General features: G+C 47.6%; 1 protein-coding gene and 1 long non-coding RNA gene across 4 annotated transcripts in view; one reads left to right on the top strand and one right to left on the bottom strand.

The window, feature by feature from the left end:
* The window catches only part of ZNF469 (zinc finger protein 469), a 411,666-nt gene that overhangs the window by 370,699 nt on the left and 20,788 nt on the right, over nt 1-20,179 (bottom strand). The window lies entirely within an intron of this gene.
* LOC140896407 (uncharacterized) lies at nt 9,957-19,467 on the top strand. Of its 3 annotated transcripts, none has more exons than XR_012154541.1 (3): nt 9,957-10,232; nt 11,214-11,314; nt 12,978-19,467. It is a non-coding gene; the product is annotated as an uncharacterized LOC140896407 (long non-coding RNA). The 3 variants fall into 3 exon arrangements; XR_012154544.1 differs by lacking the exon at nt 9,957-10,232 and adding an exon at nt 10,239-10,408; XR_012154542.1 differs by lacking the exon at nt 9,957-10,232 and adding an exon at nt 10,415-10,883.

The following is a 20,179-nucleotide window of genomic DNA, read 5'->3' as shown; positions in this document are numbered from 1 at the left end:
TTAATGGTAAAAGAGCCGCACGTGGCTCACGAGCCACCGTTTGGCCACCCCTGCTCCGTAGACACAAACAGCATCTTGTTTATCAGATAGTGACATCTCTTGACCACTACCAAACTGGGGACGGGTGCGATCCAGTCATCCAGAGGTGAAGGGCTTTGCATCCAATTCCTCAGAGCCCTACAGTTCCCCTTTACTAGTTGTTTGCTGTGTTTAGTCAGGACATACTTGGCAATCCCTGGGCATGGGAGACAGCCCTGCTTCCCCACCCACAGCCCCCTCTCCTTCTTCACAGCACTTGGAAGGGATGATATTTTGCTGTTCTTATCTTGCATGCCTCTTGGTTTAAAAAATGCTTTGCAGATAGCACAAAATGTCTTTCACTGACAGAAACTAGCTCGGTTTGCACGCAGTGAGGCAATTAAGGGGGCATGGGACGCAGGCAGGGCTGACTCGTTAGTTCTGGCATTCATGTAGTGCTTTCGAAGAGGTGGATAGTAAAGAATTAACATTCATTTCCAGTTTGTCCCCTTTCACATGTCATGCTGGGACCATTAAACCCATCAGCGCTTGCAGATTACGCTTGCAGCAGGGCCAAGCTATACACATTGAGCAGCTTTTTGGTGCTACAAAATGACAGCAGCCAAAACAGGGATGCAACTCTCTCCATTTGTCAGGCTGCCCGGCCGTCTGCCCTCCCGACTCCCAGAGGCCCTGGGTCTGTGACTGTGCTGCAGCCTCATTTTTGTTGGCTCTCACGCTGGCTGGCCTTCGGTACAGGGGTGAAATAACGGTGGGATGGACTGACCACGATTAACAACGCTTTGCTGATGGACAGCACTTTGGGGCTGTGGATCTCAAAGCACTTTGCAAAGAAAGGTCAGTAGCATTATCGCCATTTTAGAGATGGGGAAACTGAGACACAGAGAAGGGTGTGACTTGCCCTTAATCAGAACCAAGACAAGATTAGAAACCAGGTTTCCAGATTCCCAGTCCAGCACCCTTCCCATTGGGCCATGCTGACCTGAAGAAGCACAGATTCAATATGGCAGCCCCCCGCCCCACCTCCATAGACACACAGACACATGCCACTTACACAACCTTGAGCTGTCTACTCCTGCCCTTTTCACCTCATCCACTGAAAAGTACCATCCTAACACTCTACCACCACCCAGATACCCATTGTAATAAGAGACTGAATCATAGAGCCATATGGTTAGAAGGGGCCGCAAGGGTCAGCTAATCTAACCCCCTGCCAAGACACAGGATTTGTTGTGTCTAAACCATCCCAGACAGATGGCAATCCAGCCTCTTTTTGAAAGCCTCCAGTTAAGGAGCCTCCATGACTTCCCGAGGCATCTGTTCCACTGTCCTTCTGTTCTTACCATTAGGAAGTTTTTCCTGAGATTTAAATCTGAATCTGCTCTGCTGGAGTTAGAATGCATTGCCTCTTGTCCTGTCCTCTGTGGCAAAAGAGAACAACTTTTCTCCAGCTTTTCTATGGCAGCCTTTCAAGTATTTGAAGACCGATCATTAATTTTCAAACCTCAGTCACTTGAGAGGGGTCAGAGTCATAAGAACCCTGGAGCAAGCCCAGTCACACACACAAGTAACAAGGGTAGCCAGTGGAGTCCTCAAGGTGTAGATCTATCTTCCACCCTTGGCACTGGAGAATAAGCTAACAACTGACCACCAATACTGCTCCCCCGCTTGGGCAATGGGATTAGATAAATTGGCCTAGCATGGCCTGGATTTCTCTCCTTGGTGCTTTCTCTGTAAACCATAACCCCAGCCGAAATTACAGTTGTTCAGCTGGTGATTCAACCTCATCTGGGGCTGCACCACAGTCATTCTTGGGAGGACAAGATGTCCTAAGGGCCCAAGGAAGGGACGCAAACCAAAGCTCCTGCACTTTTGGCAGCTCAAAAATCCTGATTTTTCAGCCTGGACCCACCTCTGTTATAATCCATCCCCGCTCCTTCCCAGCTCGTCCACAGGCGTGCGCTGAACAGGCCACCCTATGACCAGAAGGGAAGCGGGTGTTCGGGCTAAGGAGAGAAGAGATGTCTGAAGCACTCTCTGCCCCGCTGCACGTAAGAATTGCCAGTTTTTAAATAAAAAAAAAACTTTTGCTGGTTTGCCCTGAATCAGCATCGCTTCCCTCGACATAAATAGATTCAATGCCCAGCTAGGAGGAGTTTATCCTAAAATCCAAGATGTGCTAGAGGATCTTTCAGCCAGGCAAAGCAACCAGGACTCCGAAAACATGGTGTCCTGCCACAATAGGGTGTCTCCTCTGACCAAAGGCCATCAGAGCTTCCAGGTTTTGTTTGCTTAAATGCTTAATTCTTCCTTTACAATTCTCCCAGCTGAGCAATAGCAAGTGCTCAGCATGGCCTATGCCCCAGGAGGGACCAGACATCCAGGCAGAGACCCTGTAGAGGCCAAAACATAAGGCACCCTGGTCCCTGGTCCACCAAGCACGAAACAACTCCCCAGAGAAACAAGGGAGGAAGTTGCCCTGCTTGTAGAAAGCCACCAATGGAACGTTTTTAAAGCACACTTTTTCCATATGGAGATAAGCGTTGGTGAAAGGAGCCAGACCAGCAGCCAAGGAGACTGCCAGCTCCAAAGAACAGGTGCAGCACCAGTATGAGTTCCCCCATCGGCCACACCTGCAAACATGAGGGATCAGGAGCTAGTTGGCATGCATAAGCCTGCTCCATCAACATGCCTCAGCATTTGGCTGGAGCAAACACCTCTCTGAGAGAGAACACCGCTGTCTGCCAGTGGTCAATCAATCCTTAGCTACTCTGCTGGGGCCGCTCCTTGCCAGCTGGAGTGGCTAGTTTTGTGATTAACTGGCTGTTGGGGAACTGGACTGAGACTCTCTATTCAGGCCTTTCCAACAGGCCCATCGCCTCCGGATCAAAGTGCCATTGCAGACTTCACCAGAATTCCATTTAGAGATGGTTCTGCCAGGGTATTTTGGCTGTGGTTTTCCAAAGAGCTTAAGAGAAATGGGCACACAATTCCCACTGAATTACAGTGGGCATTGGGCACCTAACTCATTTGGCTTCCATAGAAAATCAGAGCCCTTGTTACTAAGGGACATTTGCATGAAACCGAGGTGCTAGTTCAAAAGTTTATCTGCACATGTTGCCTAATTGCAGCTCTAATAACTATAAAACCCCTTCTGTTGTGGGACCTTCAGGGTGTTTTACAAACACTAATTCATTCTCCAGATCTCATTTTTCATTTGGGGAAATTGAAGTGCAGGGACCTTAAGGCCCCATGTGGCCTCTAATTTGGGGGTCTTTAATTTCTGAGGCACCCAACTTCAGAAACTAGCACATGATTTGGAGAGGTCTTACGCATCCAGCATCTCAAAAGGAATTCAGTGGGTTCTCAGCACCTCTGAAAGAATCAGGCCCTGCGTGCCCTAAGGGGCACCAAAAGTTAGAAGCTACTTCAAGAAAATAGGACCCTAACTGACTCACCCAAGGTCACACAGTGCCTGCAGCAGAGCTGGGAGCAGAATCCAAGTCTCTTGACCCCTTGCTCTATGCTTTAGCCCTAAACCACCCCCTTGTCTTTCCTGTGTTCAGCCCACTGTACTGTCTGCAAGGCAAAAGCCAAACGCTAACCCCCGTGCAGGGAGGGCATGCTCAACCTCACTTATATCCAGCCACTCAGAACCCAGTCGATGCCCATCTTCACCCCTCGCTCTTTGCAAGCCATGGGAGACCCCAACAGAGACATCCCTGTTCTCTGACTGTTGGAAAGTCTCCCAAGCCAGACCGTGGTTCCCCACAGCAGACAGAGCAACTGGCACACAGGGGAAAAAAGTTAGCAAGTTTTCTGCAGACAGGGAGACCCAACGCAAACCAGCCCATTGCATTCATCGGCGGCGTGTAAACTGCCTGTTTGGGGAGGCTAGCCCCCGGCCCCGCCCCTCCTCCACCGGACGCCCAAGCCCCCCACCATGGCCAGAGGAGCCCCGCCACAGCTGACCCAAGTCCTGGCTCGCCAGCCAGCCCAGCCCACCAACCACCCTGCTGGAGTGCCCCCAGCCCCAGAGTGCCACCACCTGGTTCGGGGAAGAGGACCCACCCTGGGCTGGGGCCACGGGGGAAGAGTGGGAGGCAGGAGGGGGCCTCAGGGCAGAGCGTGGGCAGGGGAGGCTGAAATACCCACTGCCCATGATTGCATTCTTATATCAAATTAATTAATTGCGCAAGCCTCACTGAACAGCGAGCTGGTGACTAGCCATGAAGATTACACACAGGGAATAAGGGGCGGTAACAGACCACCCTTCGTAGCAGTGGTTCTCAATCTTTCCAGATTACTGTACCTCTTGCAGGAGTCTGATTTGTCTTGCGCACCCCCAGTTTCACCTCACTTAAAAAACGACTTGCGTACAAAATCAGCCATAAAAATACAGGTGTCACAGCACGCTAGTACTGAAAAATTGCTCACTTTCTCATTTTTACCCTATAATGATAAAATGAAACAATTGGAATATAAATATCGTACTTACATTTCAGTGTATAGTATATAGAGCAGTATAAACAAGGCATTGTCCCTATGAAATGTGTATTCATTTCACTACTGCTTTTTATGTAGCCTGTTGTACAATCAGGCAAATAACTGGATGAGCTGATGTACCCCCCGGAAGATCTCTGTGTTGAGAACCGCTGCACTCTACTGTGGAGTCAGCCTGGGCCCAAGTGCTAACCCCTGCACTAAGGAACAGGGTAACTAGTCGTGGCTCATGTTGCCAGATGGCTCCAATTAGCTCCAACCACAATAGAGAAAGGGGTGAGAACAGCTCTGTGGGCCTGCATGGTCCTGGAGGGAAACAATCTCCAGAGATTTAGGAAGAAGTTGAGGTTTATGCTGTGTTGTAAGTTTTGATGACCAGGCGCTAAGTCCAGGACTGTTGGGGATGGGGTAGGGATTCGGCGTTTGCATGGCCGTTAAAGTCACACCTGGCTCCCAGGTGCTAAGTTCTCTGCACTTCATCGGTGACATTTAATTGGTGGTGAGACAGAGGTGTTCCACACGTCGCACGCCTCAGAAAGCCAGGGGGCTTGCAAGGAACTGGGGGCTCTGGGAAAGCCTGTGTGGGGACTAGAGTACTGGAGGCAGTCATGGACTGCAAGTGAGAGAGAGAGCGTAGAAAAAGATGGTTGCTGGAGTGGGGAGGAGAACCTGGGATGGCCTCCCTAATTCTGTCCCTTCACAGCCCCTGTCCTGCCATTCTCTCCACCTTTAGCCCTTGCTTCCCCATTCTGAGTGTCACGGCAGATGCAGCCCTGCTGGGTTTAATATAGGAAGGAGAGCAGCCATTAAGCTATCTCGGATTATCAGTTAAATTTCACAGTGAGGACAGGACTAGAACACACATCCTCTTCCCCAAAGTCTCCTTCCACCTGAGCAGCAGGCAAAGAGGAGGTGTGCACTTGAAGCTGTTTTCACGCAGGACAAGGGAAGAGCCGTCTAGGGGACAATTCTGTAATATCCTGGGTATGCGGCTGGTGCAATGCTGTAGAAGAGTTATCGGCGTGAGTGAGGGATAGGGACATAACTCATAGAATCATAGATGATTAGGGTTGGAAGAGACCTCAGGAGGTCATCTAGTCCAACCCCCTGCTCAAAGCAGGACCAACACCAACTAAATCATCCCAACCAGGGCTTTGTCAAGCCGGGCCTTAAAAACTTCTAAGGATGGAGATTCCACCACCTCCCTAGGTAACGCATTCCAGTGCTTCACCACCCTCCTAGTGAAATAGTGTTTCCTAATATCCAACCTAGACCTCCCCCACTGCAACTTGAGACCATTGCTCCTTGTTCTGTCATCTGCCACCACTGAGAACAGCCAAGCTCCAGCCTCTTTGGAATTCCCCGTCAGATAGCTGAAGGCTGCTATCAAATCCCCCCTCACTCTTCTCTTCTGCAGACTAAACAAGCCCCGTTCCTTCAGCCTCTCCTCGTAAGTCATGCACCCCAGCCCCCTGATCATTTTCATTGCCCTCTGCTGGACTCTCTCCAGTTTGTCCACATCCCTTCTGTAGTGCGGGGACGAAAACTGGATGCAATACTCCAGGTGTGGCCTCACCAGTGCCAAATAGAGGGGAACAATCACTGCGCTCGATCTGCTGGCAATGCTCCTACTAATGCAGCCCAATATGCCATTGGCCTTCTTGGCAAGAAGGGCACACTGCTGACTCAAATCCAGCTTCTCATCCACTGTAATCCCTAGATCCTTTTCTGCAGAACTGCTGCTTAGCCAGTCGGTCTCCAACCTGTAGCGGTGCATGGGATTCTTCCGTCCTAAGTGCAGGACTCTGCACTTGTCCTTGTTGAACCTCATCAGATTTCCTTTGGCCCAATCCTCCAATTTGTCTAGGTCACTCTGGACCCTATCCCTATTCCTATCCAGCATATCTACCTCTCCCCGCAGCTTAGTGTCATCTGCGAACTCACAAGCAGCAAAGGCAAAGTTCTACCGCTCTCCCAGAATAAGAGATCACACACAGTTTGCTTCCTCCCCCACCTCATTATTTTGCAAGTCTCAGTTCAGGCGAGAAGCAGAAATGCTGAAGTGACATGAGAGTCATCCCTCTGGAGACTTCCACACCCAGGCAGTTCTGATAGCCAAGATAAGCAGCCAAGTGTAATCACAGCCTCCATACCTTTCAAGCTGCACTCAGACTGTCAAAATCCCAGCCTAGACCAATGGCAGTTCTACAGGAAGTTATCTCCATTTTATTTCAGGCTCAGCTCAAACTCATGGAGATAGAAGCACAAGGACTAATCGTATACGTGCATATTTCCTTTGCCAGTGCCCTGACGGTGAAATGATCTCCCAAGGGGCTTTGTTGAAGCCCCATCGCTTGGGATTTCAAAAAGTAGACTGGACTAAGCACTAGAAAGCATCCCATAGGGAACAATCCCATACTAGTCCCTGGGAAGAGGGACCACATGATCCCTTTAGCATCTTTCTTAGCTTTACCATCTGTGATTCCCACAAAGGCCTAGATCTTGAGAGATCTGGGCCAAAGCTGATTGCAAGGCTAGTTAATAGGTTTCCATTCATACTGTGCAGACTGATGAATTGCTAGAGACATCATATGGTAAACACAAATGGAGAGATGGCTGCATTCAGTTCTTTCCTCTGCGCAGAGCTCCAAGCTGCACTCAGGCAGCAAACTGTTTGCGGACTGTTCAGTGTGCGACTGCCCCCAGGGCTATATGGGGGAGCATTTCCCCATTACCCTACCAGCAGCGAAAACCTTCCAGGGGTGACACTCAGCAAAGTGCATTGATGTTGGCAGGGACAGTGAGTGGCTCGTTGAAGATTTTAATCTTTAAAAGATTGCATTGACCTTGGCAATCAGCAAAGTGCATTTGCAGCCAAAGGTAGGATTTTTACCAGTAACCTGTTAGAGCAACGATAGAGCTCCAGTCTACACAGCTACTCAGAGGACTTTGCTTAGAAGCAGCTCTCGAGGCAGTTACTGTCTTCACCGTTGGCTTCAAGAATCACTCAATGCTCCAGGCACCTGGTTTGGAAGGGGGGGTATTTTTTTTTTTATTTGCAAGGTTGCAGAGAGACAAGGCCAGGCTGCCTCTTTCCCCTGCAACCTGAGCAGGAAGGGAAGAAGCCCCCATAGGACTGGGCCCCAGAATGCTGGAAACATTTAAACACAGGCACTGACTTTCCGTTTTGGCCGGCGGGTGCTCCTCTCCTACCCTGATTCTCCCGGGCAAGCGGTTGGCGAGGCCTCAAGGCTGAGTGGGGGCAGGGCCTCAGGATAAAGCGGGGGTCCTCGAGGCTGGGCTGGGTCTCGGGACGGAGCGCAGATGCAGCCATGAGGGGAAGAGGCTGAGCAGGGGTGGGGCCTCAGGGAGAAAAGGCGGCGCGTGGGCAGAGCAGGGCCACAGTCCAGCCACCCGGACCCACAAAAGATTCATCCGGCCCTGAGGGTGGTGAGCACCCCTATTTTTGGGGGTGGGTGCTTGAGCCCCGGTGCACCCACAGAGTAGGCACCCATGCATTTAAAGAAATGTTTATTTGGGCATGATCTTCCGGCTGTTTAAAGACCTGGGGGAGGCTTCCAAGGAAGAGATTGAATGGGGGAGGTGAGAGAGAAAATGAAAGGTGATTTCCCTTGCCCCCCTCAAGGAGGAGAAAAATCTCCAAGCATTTGAAGGAGGGGCTTTGGGTCAATGCCTTAGGCAGAGATTTGGGTTCAATTCCTGGTGCTGCCACAGATGCCCTGTGTGACTTCAGACCAGTCACTTCATCTCTGTTCCTCGAGTCTCCATGGGTCCCACAAGGACATGTGGGTTGGGAAGTATGCAGCTGGTATGGTGCTTGGAGCCATAACTATCCAGCTTGAGGCACTACCGTACAAGACACTGTGCACCTCGAGCCGCTTTCCAAGAGGCGGGTCGGTTACCAGGGATAGGGTGGATTCTCTGCCCCTTAAAATCATTAAACCCAGAGCGAATGTCTTGCTAAAGAATGTCCACATGAAATGGGCTTGATGCAGGAATCTGTGTGTGACCATCTCTGGTGTGTCGGGCGGGAGGTCAGATCAAAGAGTCATAATGGTCCCTTCTAGCTTTAAAATCCAGGCATCTATGACTGTTCTGGAGCCACCGTGGAAATCTGTATCTCGGAAACGGATGACAGGTCAGGGCTATGTGCAGTAAACTGCCTTCTGTTTCTCTGCTTTGGGAGCTAAATATTTTCCTGCCTACTGGGAGATTGCGATGGGCTGCAGCAGCAGGCTGCAGCCCGCCAGGCACTAGGTTCTGCCTCCATCAGATTTGAAAACAGAAGGCACGTTTGGATCGGTGCCTTGCAGGGGTGCATCAGCTGTAGAGCGAAACCAGCAAAATCATCATGGGCCAGAAGGCAAATGAATGGGTTGGGATGGCCGGGGGGGGGGAGGAGGGGGCAGCAATTTGGAGAGCTCCTGCCTCTTTTTCCCTGTGAACAGAGCATGCTGCAGGAACTCACCCTTTCTCAGGACCCTACTCTGGAAGCATGAGCCACATTGGACAACTGGGCAGCTCTGCATCCCCAGAAACGAGATAGTACCTGGCAATTTGCTTTAAAGAGTTATAGCTACAAAAGAACCTCCAAATGTTTGCCTGCATGAACGAATTTGGCGTCCCAGGGCTAGGACGGGATTCGGCATCCAAAGATTTGAACTCTGGACTCTACCACTGACAGCCTGTGTGACCTCGGGCAGGTCCCGTCAGCTCTGTGTGACTCACCTTCCTCATTTGTAAGATGGGGGTAAATACGCTTCCCAAACTCTGAGTGGCCTGAGATCTGTGGGTAGCACCACGTTAATAGTTCCCGGGTTGTAGGTCCAGCCCCTCAGAGTAGTGAGGCTCAATTGAAGTTAGGCACCTAAACACCCTTTGACTTTCTGGGCTGTAATTCCTAGAACAGCAGAGACCATGTGGGCCTAAATTTCAGTGACCAAGTGAAGCCAAATAGTAGCAGAGGAAGAGAGAAATTACAAGCCTGGGCAAAGAAGGACAGACGTGTTTTCAGCTTAGTTGGGAAGGAGACAGAAAGAGAGAGACACATACAGTTCCAGATGGCAGAAGCAGCCGAGCACAGACATCGACATGCACCGCCTTTAGCCAGCACACGATCGCCCGGGGCTGGGGGGTTTTTTGCCAGGAGTTAATAGGGAGAGAGGCAGAACCAAGGGGAAGGCAAAAATAAGGATGTCTTTGTTTCACCCCAAAATGCAGGGGAAGAGGGTCAACAGCTGAGTAGTGACTCCGCAGCTTGGAGCAAAGAGCTTTATCAGTGTATAGCAGCTTGACGCCCAAAGCCTGTGATGCGGCTAGGGTGACCAGATGTCCTGATTTGATAGGGAGAGTCCCGATATTCAGGGCTTATATAGGTGCCTATTACCCCCCCCCCCGATTTTTCACAGTTGATATCTGGTCACCCTAGATGCAGCTCATGACAGAGAGGTTTTGATCAGGGCTGTGGTGAGAGCTGAATCGGGTAGGTGTAGTCACACCAAAGCTACAGAGAGGGTGAGTGTTAGCTCTAGACTCTGGGACAGGCTGCCTCCGGATATGCAGCCCAAAGGGCGCTTCGTCCATCCCAGATTCAGGCAAGTTCTGCTAAGCAGCCCCAGCCAAGTTTTCTCCAAGAGGTTCCTGGCAGAATCCTGACCAACTCTCACCAGGTTGGGTTCCAAATCTTAGTGAATGTGGGTTGAAACTAGGCAGAGCTCTCGCTGGGTTGGACCGAGGTTTGCTTGGTGTTTTATCTGCCTGTACGCAGCTTGGGCAGTGCCTGCAAGAGCAGCGTGGACTCCGCTCCTGGGGCAAGACCTGGAACATCAGCTTGTGCAGAATGAGGGTGAGGCTACGGACATGCCCCTGACCCGCCACACCCACTTTGAGATGTGTAACAACAGCTGGCATTATCACTTCTCCTGTACTTGGCCCTACCACAGCATAACTGGTGGGGCTGTCATTTCCCCTGGGGCTGGTGGGAAACCTGGCTTCCTGCTCCCTCTGTTGAGCATCTGTGCAAATACATCTAACACATGGGGCATGTCTATCGCAGGAATAGTCTGTTCTCTGCAGACCGACCCTGGCTTCGGTGGAAGCAGGATCCCTGCAGATGCTGCTTCCAGGTTCAGACATCTGCTCGAGACACTCTGCTCTGCAGATTGTGCTGCCTGCAAAGCTGCTGATCCAGATGGCCTCCTGCCTTTTCCCATTTGCCTGCTGGGACAAATTAGAAATGGGACTGGAGAGGTAACAACCTTATTGCCAGACGTCTGCTGGAGAGAGACAGCATCTGGGCACTCAAGGGCGACACGCTTCAGGTGAAGTCTTTGTCACCAAAAAAAAAAAGGACTATCTGTTCTGGACTGAATGTTTGCAAGCTTCTTTGATGGGATCCTACCGTGCAACTGCCATTTACAAAGTGCAACTTCGCTCCCTGGAGGAATGTCATTGAGAGAGATGGGAATTGTTAATTCACCTAGAGGCTGTTTAATAGCTCTGTTCCTTTATATTATTCATGACGTATTAAAGCTGTGGGGAGGGATATTCCTAAGCAGAAGTTCATGGTACGAGGTCTGTGTTTTGCATAATAGCATTATTTGGCAGCTGAAGGGCTAATTATCGGCATCTCTTTCCCCTGGGCTAACTAGGCGCAAAGCTGCATTCCTCCCGGCTAGAGGAGTCTGGGAAACAGACAATGTGGGAGAGTCACAACTGGTAGCCTACACCTGCAGTATGTGTTCAGCTCAAGGTAAGTGAACGAAGCTGGGGGTATCTGCGGAATGGGGAAGGAATGCGGTGTTAGCTAGTTCCACATGATAGAGAATGACTCATTTGGTCTCTAGGGCTCAGATCCTCACAGGTATGTAGGCACTTAACTCCCTTCAATTTCAACCACAGTTAGGGGACCTTTTAGGATCTGGTCTTAGTTCCTTGCACTATTCGAAGTTATGGCCTGATTTCCTGGAGCACAGAGTAGAAGCTGTACGTTCTCAGTGCTTCTGGGAACTCAGGAAAGACAAGAGGGTGCTGTTGAGTCTCTGGTTACAGGGAGGACCTTAAATCAACGCACGGAGGCTCACCAGTACGAGCCATACCTCTGAGCTTCACTAATCACATCTGCACTGTATGGGCATCAACAGAGCCTGCACTAGCTCCATATCAGACCTCTGAGGCTCGCTCTCTTTGGTAATCACAAAGTCTGGGTCAGGAATCTAAAGGCAATCTCCCCAGGCTAGGACACACTCAATCATTATTTGTATTTGTGTGGGGCCTAGAGGCCCAGACCGAGATCCAGGTCATGGGATTTACAGACATGTAGCGAGAGGCAGTACCTGCCCAAAGAGCTTTAGTTAAAACTGATACGACAGAAGGAGTGCAGAAAAGTACTGTTCTTCCCATTTTATGGATGGCACTGAAATACTGAGGGCCTGGTCTAAAGCCAATTGTAGTCAGTGGAGAGGCTCGCTTTGACTTGAATAGGCTTTGGATCAGGCCCTCACAGCCAGATGTTTAGCAGGTATGTAGGCATGGTGCTCCAATTGATTTCTATGGGAGTCAGGCGCTTCACCACCTTGAAACATCTGGCCCTCAGCCACTTGCCCAAGATCACTCAGGGAGTTTGTGGCAGAGACCACAAAACTATCTTTCCTCGTCAATATACACTGCTGCCACCTGGATAAAATGAATTTGTTTTGCAAACTGAATCCAACAGTCAGGTGCTCAGCAGCATCCCATCTTCCGAAGAAAACCTTACAGACACCTCCATTCACTCTGTTTACTCTTGAAAGCTAACAACGATTAAGGTCAGCTGTGACTTTCAAGTGCAATAGCTGTTCCTGAATAACTCCATGTGTGGACACCCTTATTCCGGAACAAGAGAGCCTTGAGCCTGTTTAGTTTAATCCATTTTCAAAGGCACTCTTGTTCTGGAATAAGACTGCCACCGATGGAGTTATTCAGGAACAACTCCATGTGAGGACAAGCCCTGAGCAGATGCCTCCTTGGAGAGCATCAGATCGAGGGGAACCTTGGATGGATGCAATGACTGCGCCACACGCTTGACCTCGACTGGTGCATGGAGTTCCCATTTAAGCCTGCGGGTGAGAGATGTTGTGTGTGGAGCAAGGGCATCTGCAGAGGGACCCCAGAGAGTATTTGGAAACGAGCACATAACTTTACACGAAAAAAGCTTTTGTTCTACTCACAAACTTGGACAAGTTGACGGAGGTTAATATAAAAAGCAGAGGGAATTGAGAGAGAGGGAGAGCATTTGCTCACTTGCCAGTTGTGTTGTTGAAATCCAGATCACTCTGTAAGGAGGGGAAAAAAACCCAAAGCCAAGCGCTTAGCTCTGCACTTCCATCCCTGTTAGCATTTTCCAAAGATTGTTCATTTCACGCTCCTTTTTATAGTGCCTGAAGAATGCGAGATCCATGTGTGCTCAGTCAAACCCGCTCCTGGCTGCAACTCACAAGCCCCGGTCACTGGGGATAGCTCACTGGTGTCCACCGTCCCCCCAAGCCATCAAGATCAGCTGGTGCAAGCGTTTGGCAAGGCGGAAATTTGCCGGCTTCCTCCATGGATTTCCCCTGATTATTATTAATGATTTTTAATCTGATGCTAAAGAGGTGAGGCCATTGGTGCTGTTGGTAACAGCTGTCTCTGATTAACCGTGCATTTAGAAGTCATTTTCATTTAAATCCCACAGCCAGCTAATAACTCCCTTTGGAAGGTGCGTACGCCGTTGTGTCAACTGAAACAAAAAATTCTTAAGTAGAAACAAATTCATCATCATCTGCTTAGTGCGAATGCGTGTCCGCAAGAAAACCTCTGCCACAAGGGAGAGAGCAGGCCAGCCTTTGGAAATACCAGTAAAGGGGGAGGCAGCTCGGAGCAGAACAAATAGCTGTCCAATTAAGAGACTCCGGACCAGATTCTGACACCATCAAACTGATGCGAACCCAGGGCAACACCCAATCTAGCCCTCTGCTCTTTTTTAAGGATATGGGTGAATGTGGTTAGCCCTGGGTAATCTGTAAATAAGGAACTGACAATGCTGTCCCCACCTAGCCTCAGGGCAGGCAGGCACAAGGTAACACAGAGCTCTCTACATGCACCTTCCAAGTCCACATCAGGGGTTTTACCAATGCACAAGTCCCAATTACAGAGGTAAAACAGCCTCTCTACTCCTCCTCCTCGAAATTCCAGGTTATGAATCCCAGGATCTCATTAGCTTTTTTGGCCATCCCATTGTACTGGGAGCACTTGTTCAGCTGATTTTCCACCACGACCCTCAAATCATTTTCAGAGTCCCTGCTTCCTAGGATAGAGGCCCCCATCCTCTAAGCATGGCCAACATTCTTTGTTCCTTCATGTACATATTTACATTTAGCCATTTTAAAATGCATATCTTTTGTTTGTGCCCAGTTTACAAAGGGATCTAGATCACTCTGAATCAGTGACCTGCCCTCTTCATTATTTACCGCTCCCTCAATTTCTATGTCATCTGCAAACTTCTTCCGTGATGATTTTATGTTTTCTTCCAGGTCATTGATAAAATGTTTATGAGCATAGGGCTTAGAACCAATTCCTGCAGGACCCCACTAGAAAAACTCCCCTCAACTATGAATCCTCATTTACAGTTACATTTTGAGCCCAGCTAGCCAGTTTTTAATCCATTTAATGTGTGCCACATAATTTTATATCATTTTAGTTTTTTAATCAAAATATCGTGTGGTACGAAGTCAAATGCCTTGCAGAAATTTAAGTATATTTTGTCAACACTATTACCTTTATTGACCAAGTTGGTAATCTTTTAAAAAAATCAAGTAAGTTTGACAGGATCTATTTTACATAAACCCATATTGATTTGCATTAATTACATTACCCTCCTTTAATTCTTCACTAATTGAGACCAATATCATCTGCGCCATTTTCCTGCCTTGCACTCATGTCAGACTGACTGGCCTATGATAGCCTGGGCAATCCCATTTACCCTTTTCTAAATTAGCACATTAGCTTTCATCCAGTTTTCTGAAACTTCCCCAGTGCTCCAAGACTTATTGAAAAGCAACATTAATGGTCCAACAAGCTCCGTGGAGAGCTCTTTGAAAACTCTTGGAGGCAAGTTATCTGGACCTGCTGATTTAAAAATGTCTAACTTGAAAGTAGCTTCTGTTTAACATCCTCCTGAGATACTAGAGGAATGAAAAGAGTGTAACCATCACCATATGCTGGGACAAGATGATCTGTTTTTCCCCAATACACAACAGAAATATCTATTGAACACCTCTCTCTTTTCTGCACCATTATTGATAATTCAACCATTTCTGTCTAGTAATGGATCGATGCAATTGTCAAGATTCTTTTTGTTCCAAATATAACTTAAGGAAAATAAGGAGTTTATCTCCACAGGCCATAGATTTCTTCTTGTGTGCCTTCACTTCCCTTATCAATTTTCTACAGTTTCTAACATCTGATTTTTATTCATTATCAACTTCCCCTTTGACGGGTGGGGCTTAGACTCCACCCCTTCCTGGGCATTTCCAACTGGCTAGTTCCCTGCTCAATATGCTGGCTTCTGTTAATCCCATTTTGGATGCCTAACTCTCCCTGTGCATTATACAGGGAGCCTGGGCACCTAACTCCAGGTTGTGAATTCCATTCGGCAGTACGGCACCTAAAAGTTAAGCATTGCAATGCTTAAGTACTTTATGAATCTAGCCCAAAGTGTTTAAAGAAGTGATAAAGCATTATTTTGAACTTTTTTGTATACACAGACATAGATAGATATACACATGGGTCTTTTGAAAAACAATGAATGCATTCACACTGACTAAACTGTAAATTATGTAACTGTAATTAATTACCAGACTCCCAGTGGCAGGACCCACAGTAGCTTCATTAGGAGAAGGAATCACAACTATACTCTTCCCAACTATACGGGTGTTTTTACTCCAGTCAGAGTTTACTTAAGGTAAAGCCAACTGATCTAAATGTTCCCACTTTGAGAGTATGTCATTAATTATGTATCTAACAAGAAATGAAAAAACTTGCTTCTCTTTCATCTGGCATTGGAAGGTTTTCTGATAGCGAAAGAGAAAGAAAGAGAGAAAAAGAAAGATGGAGAGATTGATCTGACAACATTAAATACATTGGGCTACTGGTGTGAAAGTTAGGTTGCAAATTATACTTATTTTCAAAAAAGTGATTTCACATGATATTGCAATCCCAAAGGCTTAAAAAAAGGACAAATACAAAAAAAAATCTTATAATATTGTGGACTATTAGTGATTTTTGATTTTCCCCTGTTTTACTTTCCCCCTTTTTCAGTGGCAAAATGGGGTGAAAGGGAAAAATACCAAAAGGCAAAAAAACAAACCCCAAAACACTGGGAGAGAATTTGTTTGCAAAACTCAGCATTTAAAAAAAACAAAAATGCATTCCGTTTTGAAAACTGCAGAGTGAAAGTTATACCCAAATCTTCTGCAAAAAAATGTATTCACATATTTCAACCTGCTCTGCTTAGAAGCAGAATACCCTGGATAAGATAAGGTAACATACACTGGTGAGGCAATGGTTATAGAATGAATTTTTCCTCTCTAATTCATCACGAATCAGAGGGGTATTTATGGGTGGGCAAAGTTGACAAATGACTACTGGGCCTTCTTTGGCCCCAGTCCTGCAAAATGGGGAGTTTCTCCTGGGAGCTGCTGAGCACCCATAAATTCATTTGAGATCAACGAGAGGTGAGAGTAAAGCAACCCCTCCCTAGAGGTGATCTGTGCCTTGCAAGATTGAGCCCTTAGCGAAGAGACTTCAGGGACTCTAAATCAGTGTCTCTGCATTTGAGCCCCCTTCAATTCCCCCTCCCCCAGCCTTAACTCCCTGGACTTTTATCCTTAATGCCACACCTGTTGAGAAGCCATCACTTCCTTTATCACCACAACCAGTGATTGTGCACAGAAACTTTCTACAACAGAAACGTTTCTAGTCAGCCTACTCTGCTACCCTGTTTCATTAGTTAATGCCCCACCAACACTAAGGCAGCACACAATCATGAATGAGACCAACCAAATTTAACAGGGATTTGTAGAAACTTAGTAGGGTTCTATAGAAATTAATAGAAGATGAGATCCTCTGTATAGGGACCATCCTATAGAACTGGACAGCAAGGATTCTCTATTCAATTCTATGAGAGTTAAAAAAACAGAGGAAGTGGACAGATTTCTATAAAATTCGGTAGGGTATTTCCCAACTGGTTGTTCTCAGGGTGAAGAGCTTCGAGGTCAAGCACTGCTCAGGCACATAGAGAGGCGAGGAAAGCAGATTGTAAGAGTTTTTCGTGCATGTAATGTAACACATGCATATTCTATACTCTCTACAGACAGCGGGTGTGTTTTGGCTTTAACATGGTATTGGATCTTTGAAGGGAAAGTGCAAAATTTTACTCTCCTGTACATAGGTATAAGTAGCCTTTGGATATTTCTGTGCATGATATCTGGATTAAATTCCTGTAGGGAAAACCTCTATGAAAAGCAGAAAAGTGCAGCAGCTTTTGTTAGTTCCCGAATTGTCTTTAAACACTCAATGGCCCAAGATGCAGGGACTTTGAAATTCAAAACACTGGAGGTGGATCTTTTCTTACTTTCGGGTCACACTGAATCACAGTCTGTCAGCGAAAGAGGGGCATTAGTGCAACAAAAATAAATTCATTTTAAAAGCAAAACTAATATTTGTAGGGTTTTTTCCCCATCATTTTTATGTCATCGGACCCGAGTAAGATTACAGGGTTCTGACCTGTATAGAATCAGGTGATAAATGCCAGCGTAGTCCATAGCTCTTCTGTAGCATTTCACATCTCTAAGGTGCTATAGAAACAGTCAAATCCTACAGCATTCTGCACCATCAAATACACTGGTAGGAGAATTTAGGACTAGAGAATCAGCTGCAAGAAATCATGCCAAGCAAACGAAAACTCAGGCAGGCATGACCCAGCCAGCCACACTGGAACAAATTCTCCCTATTACTCCATGCAAATCTTGGGGGAGCATTTAGCGAGAGAGGGGCAATGGAAGCAATCTGAAGGCAGCAATTTGACCAAGACCATTCACATCATGGGGAAGAGGACATTAATTAAAACCAGTCACAGGAGAGAAACAGGCCACTGGGAAAAGGTGTTGAACCAAGTGGAAGGCTGACAAAAAAATTTAACTCAATTCCTGCGGCTTTGGTGCCCAAACCCATCAAACATTTCATGTTGTAAAGAGATCATGGAGGTAAATAGCCTGATAATCCCACTTATTGCACCAGGCATCAGCTCTGTTTGTGCAAACCCTCTAGAGAGGTCTCCAGCTGAGCCAGTGAATGAACCCAACAAAAAAGGGAAGGCAAGATTTGGCTACTTTTGCACATGCCAGTTTCTTTGAACGCCTGGCTTGTCGTGCAAGAACCCTAAACTAATGGGCAACTTTAACATTTCAGTACTAGCAATAGAGCATAAAGGAGCTATTATTTACTGCTCAGTGTCATGCAGTTTTCAATGTACGGAGTATCACCATATTTATAGATTCCAAAGCCAGAATGAACCATTATGATCATCTAGTCTGACCTCCTGTATAACACAGGCCCAAAATAATTCCTAGAGCCGAGCTTTTAGAAAAACATCCCATCTTGCTTTGAAAATTGTCAGCGATGGAGACTCCACCACGCTTGTTGTTCCAATGGTTAGTTACTTACACCTGTCACAGGTTCCGCACAGGCTTCCACCTCCTCGTGCCTGTGCCCTGTGTTGGCCGGCCAAATAAAGAGTCCCAATGCCTTCTTTGGTGCTTCACCCTTGTGTCTTTATTTACAGAGCAACCGTGTAGTCCCTTTAATTCCCCCAACAGCTATCCCCCTTCAGACCCTTCCCAGGGTCTCCTGGCCCACAAGGCTCCTCGCCTTTGGTGAGGAGAAAGAGCTGTAAGCCTCCTATCCCCCTCCCAGGCTAGCCTCCTGATGAAGCTTTCTCCAGGGCTTTTACAGCCCTTCCCTTCCTCAGCCCAGCTGCTGCTACTTAGCTCAAGTCATTGCTGTGAGCCATCCCTCATTAGGGCCTGCAGCTGGGCTCTCTGCTGGCTGCCTGGGCCCCTGCACCTGGCTTTCCTACCAGAAAGCAGGGTTTAGCCAGCATTTTGGCAGGGCATTCAAGGGGCTTTACTCCTGCCCTGCCACAACACCATTAAAAATGTACGTCTTATTTCCAGTCTGAATTTGTCTAGCTTCAACTTCCAGCCATTGGATCATGATAGACCTTTCTCTGCCAGATTGAAGAGCCCATTATTAAATATTTGTATCCCATGTAAATACTTATAGACTGCAATCAAGTCGACCCTTAACCTTCTCTTTGTTAAGCTAAATAGATGGAGCTCTGAGTCTACCACTCTAAGGTTGGTTTTCTAACCCTCTAATCATTTTCATGACTCATCTCTGACCCCTCTCCAGTTTATCATCATCCTTCTTGAGTTGTGGGCACCAGAACTGGACACAGGATTCCAGCTGCTGTCGTACCAGTTCCAAACACAGAGGTAAAATAGCCTCTCTACTCCTTGAAATTCCCACTTGTGAATTCCAGGATCACATTAGCTCTTTTGGCCACAGTGTAGTTAGTTCTAGAACAATTTTTATAGTTGGCGTGCTGAAGGCAGAAACCATGTATTTGGATTGTTATTACTACTTCAAGCCAGGTGGTGCAGCAGCACCCCTACTTCCAGCACCTATGCCACAGCATCATACTGGGAGTCCTTATTCAGCTGATAATCCATCACGGCCCTCCAATCACTTTCAGAGTCACTATTCCCAGGATAGAGTCCCCCATCCTTTAAGTATGGCATTCTTAGTTCCTTGATGTATCCCTTTAGCCATAGAATCATAGAATATCAGGGTTGGAAGGGACCTCAGGAGGTCATCTAGTCCAACCCCCTGCTCAAAGCAGGGCCGATCCCCAATTAAATCATCCCAGCCAGGGCTTTGTCAAGCCTGACCTTAAAAACTTCTAAGGAAGGAGATTCCACCACCTCCCTAGGTAACGCATTCAAGTGTTTCACCACCCTCCTAGTGAAAAAGTTTTTCCTAATATCCAACCTAAATCTCTCCCTCTGCAACATGAGACCATTACTCCTTGTTCTGTCATCTGCTACCACTGAGAACAGTCTAGAGCCATCCTCTTTAGAACCCCCTTTCAGGTAGTTGAAAGCAGCTATCAAATCCTCCCTCATTCTTCTCTTCCGTAGACTAAACATCCCCAGTTCCCTCAGCCTCTCCTCATAAGTCATGTGTTCCAGTCCCCTAATCATTTTTGTTGCCCTCCGCTGGACGCTTTCCAATTTTCCCACATCCTTCTTGTAGTGTAGGGCCCAGAACTGGACACAGTACTCCAGATGAGGCCTCACCAGTGTCGAATAGAGGGGAAGGATCACGTCCCTCAATCTGCTGGCAATGCCCCTACCTATATATCCCAAAATGCCATTGGCCTTCTTGGCAACAAGGGCACACTGTTGACTCATATCCAGCTTCTCGTCCACCGTAACCCCTAGGTCCTTTTCTGCAGAACTGCTGCCTAGCCAGTCGGTCC

Source organism: Lepidochelys kempii, chromosome 12 (assembly GCF_965140285.1).
Source record: "Lepidochelys kempii isolate rLepKem1 chromosome 12, rLepKem1.hap1, whole genome shotgun sequence".
Classification (NCBI taxonomy): Eukaryota; Metazoa; Chordata; order Testudines; family Cheloniidae; genus Lepidochelys; species Lepidochelys kempii.
Note: the sequence above shows the minus strand (reverse complement) of the source record. Positions and strands in the feature narration are given on the sequence as shown.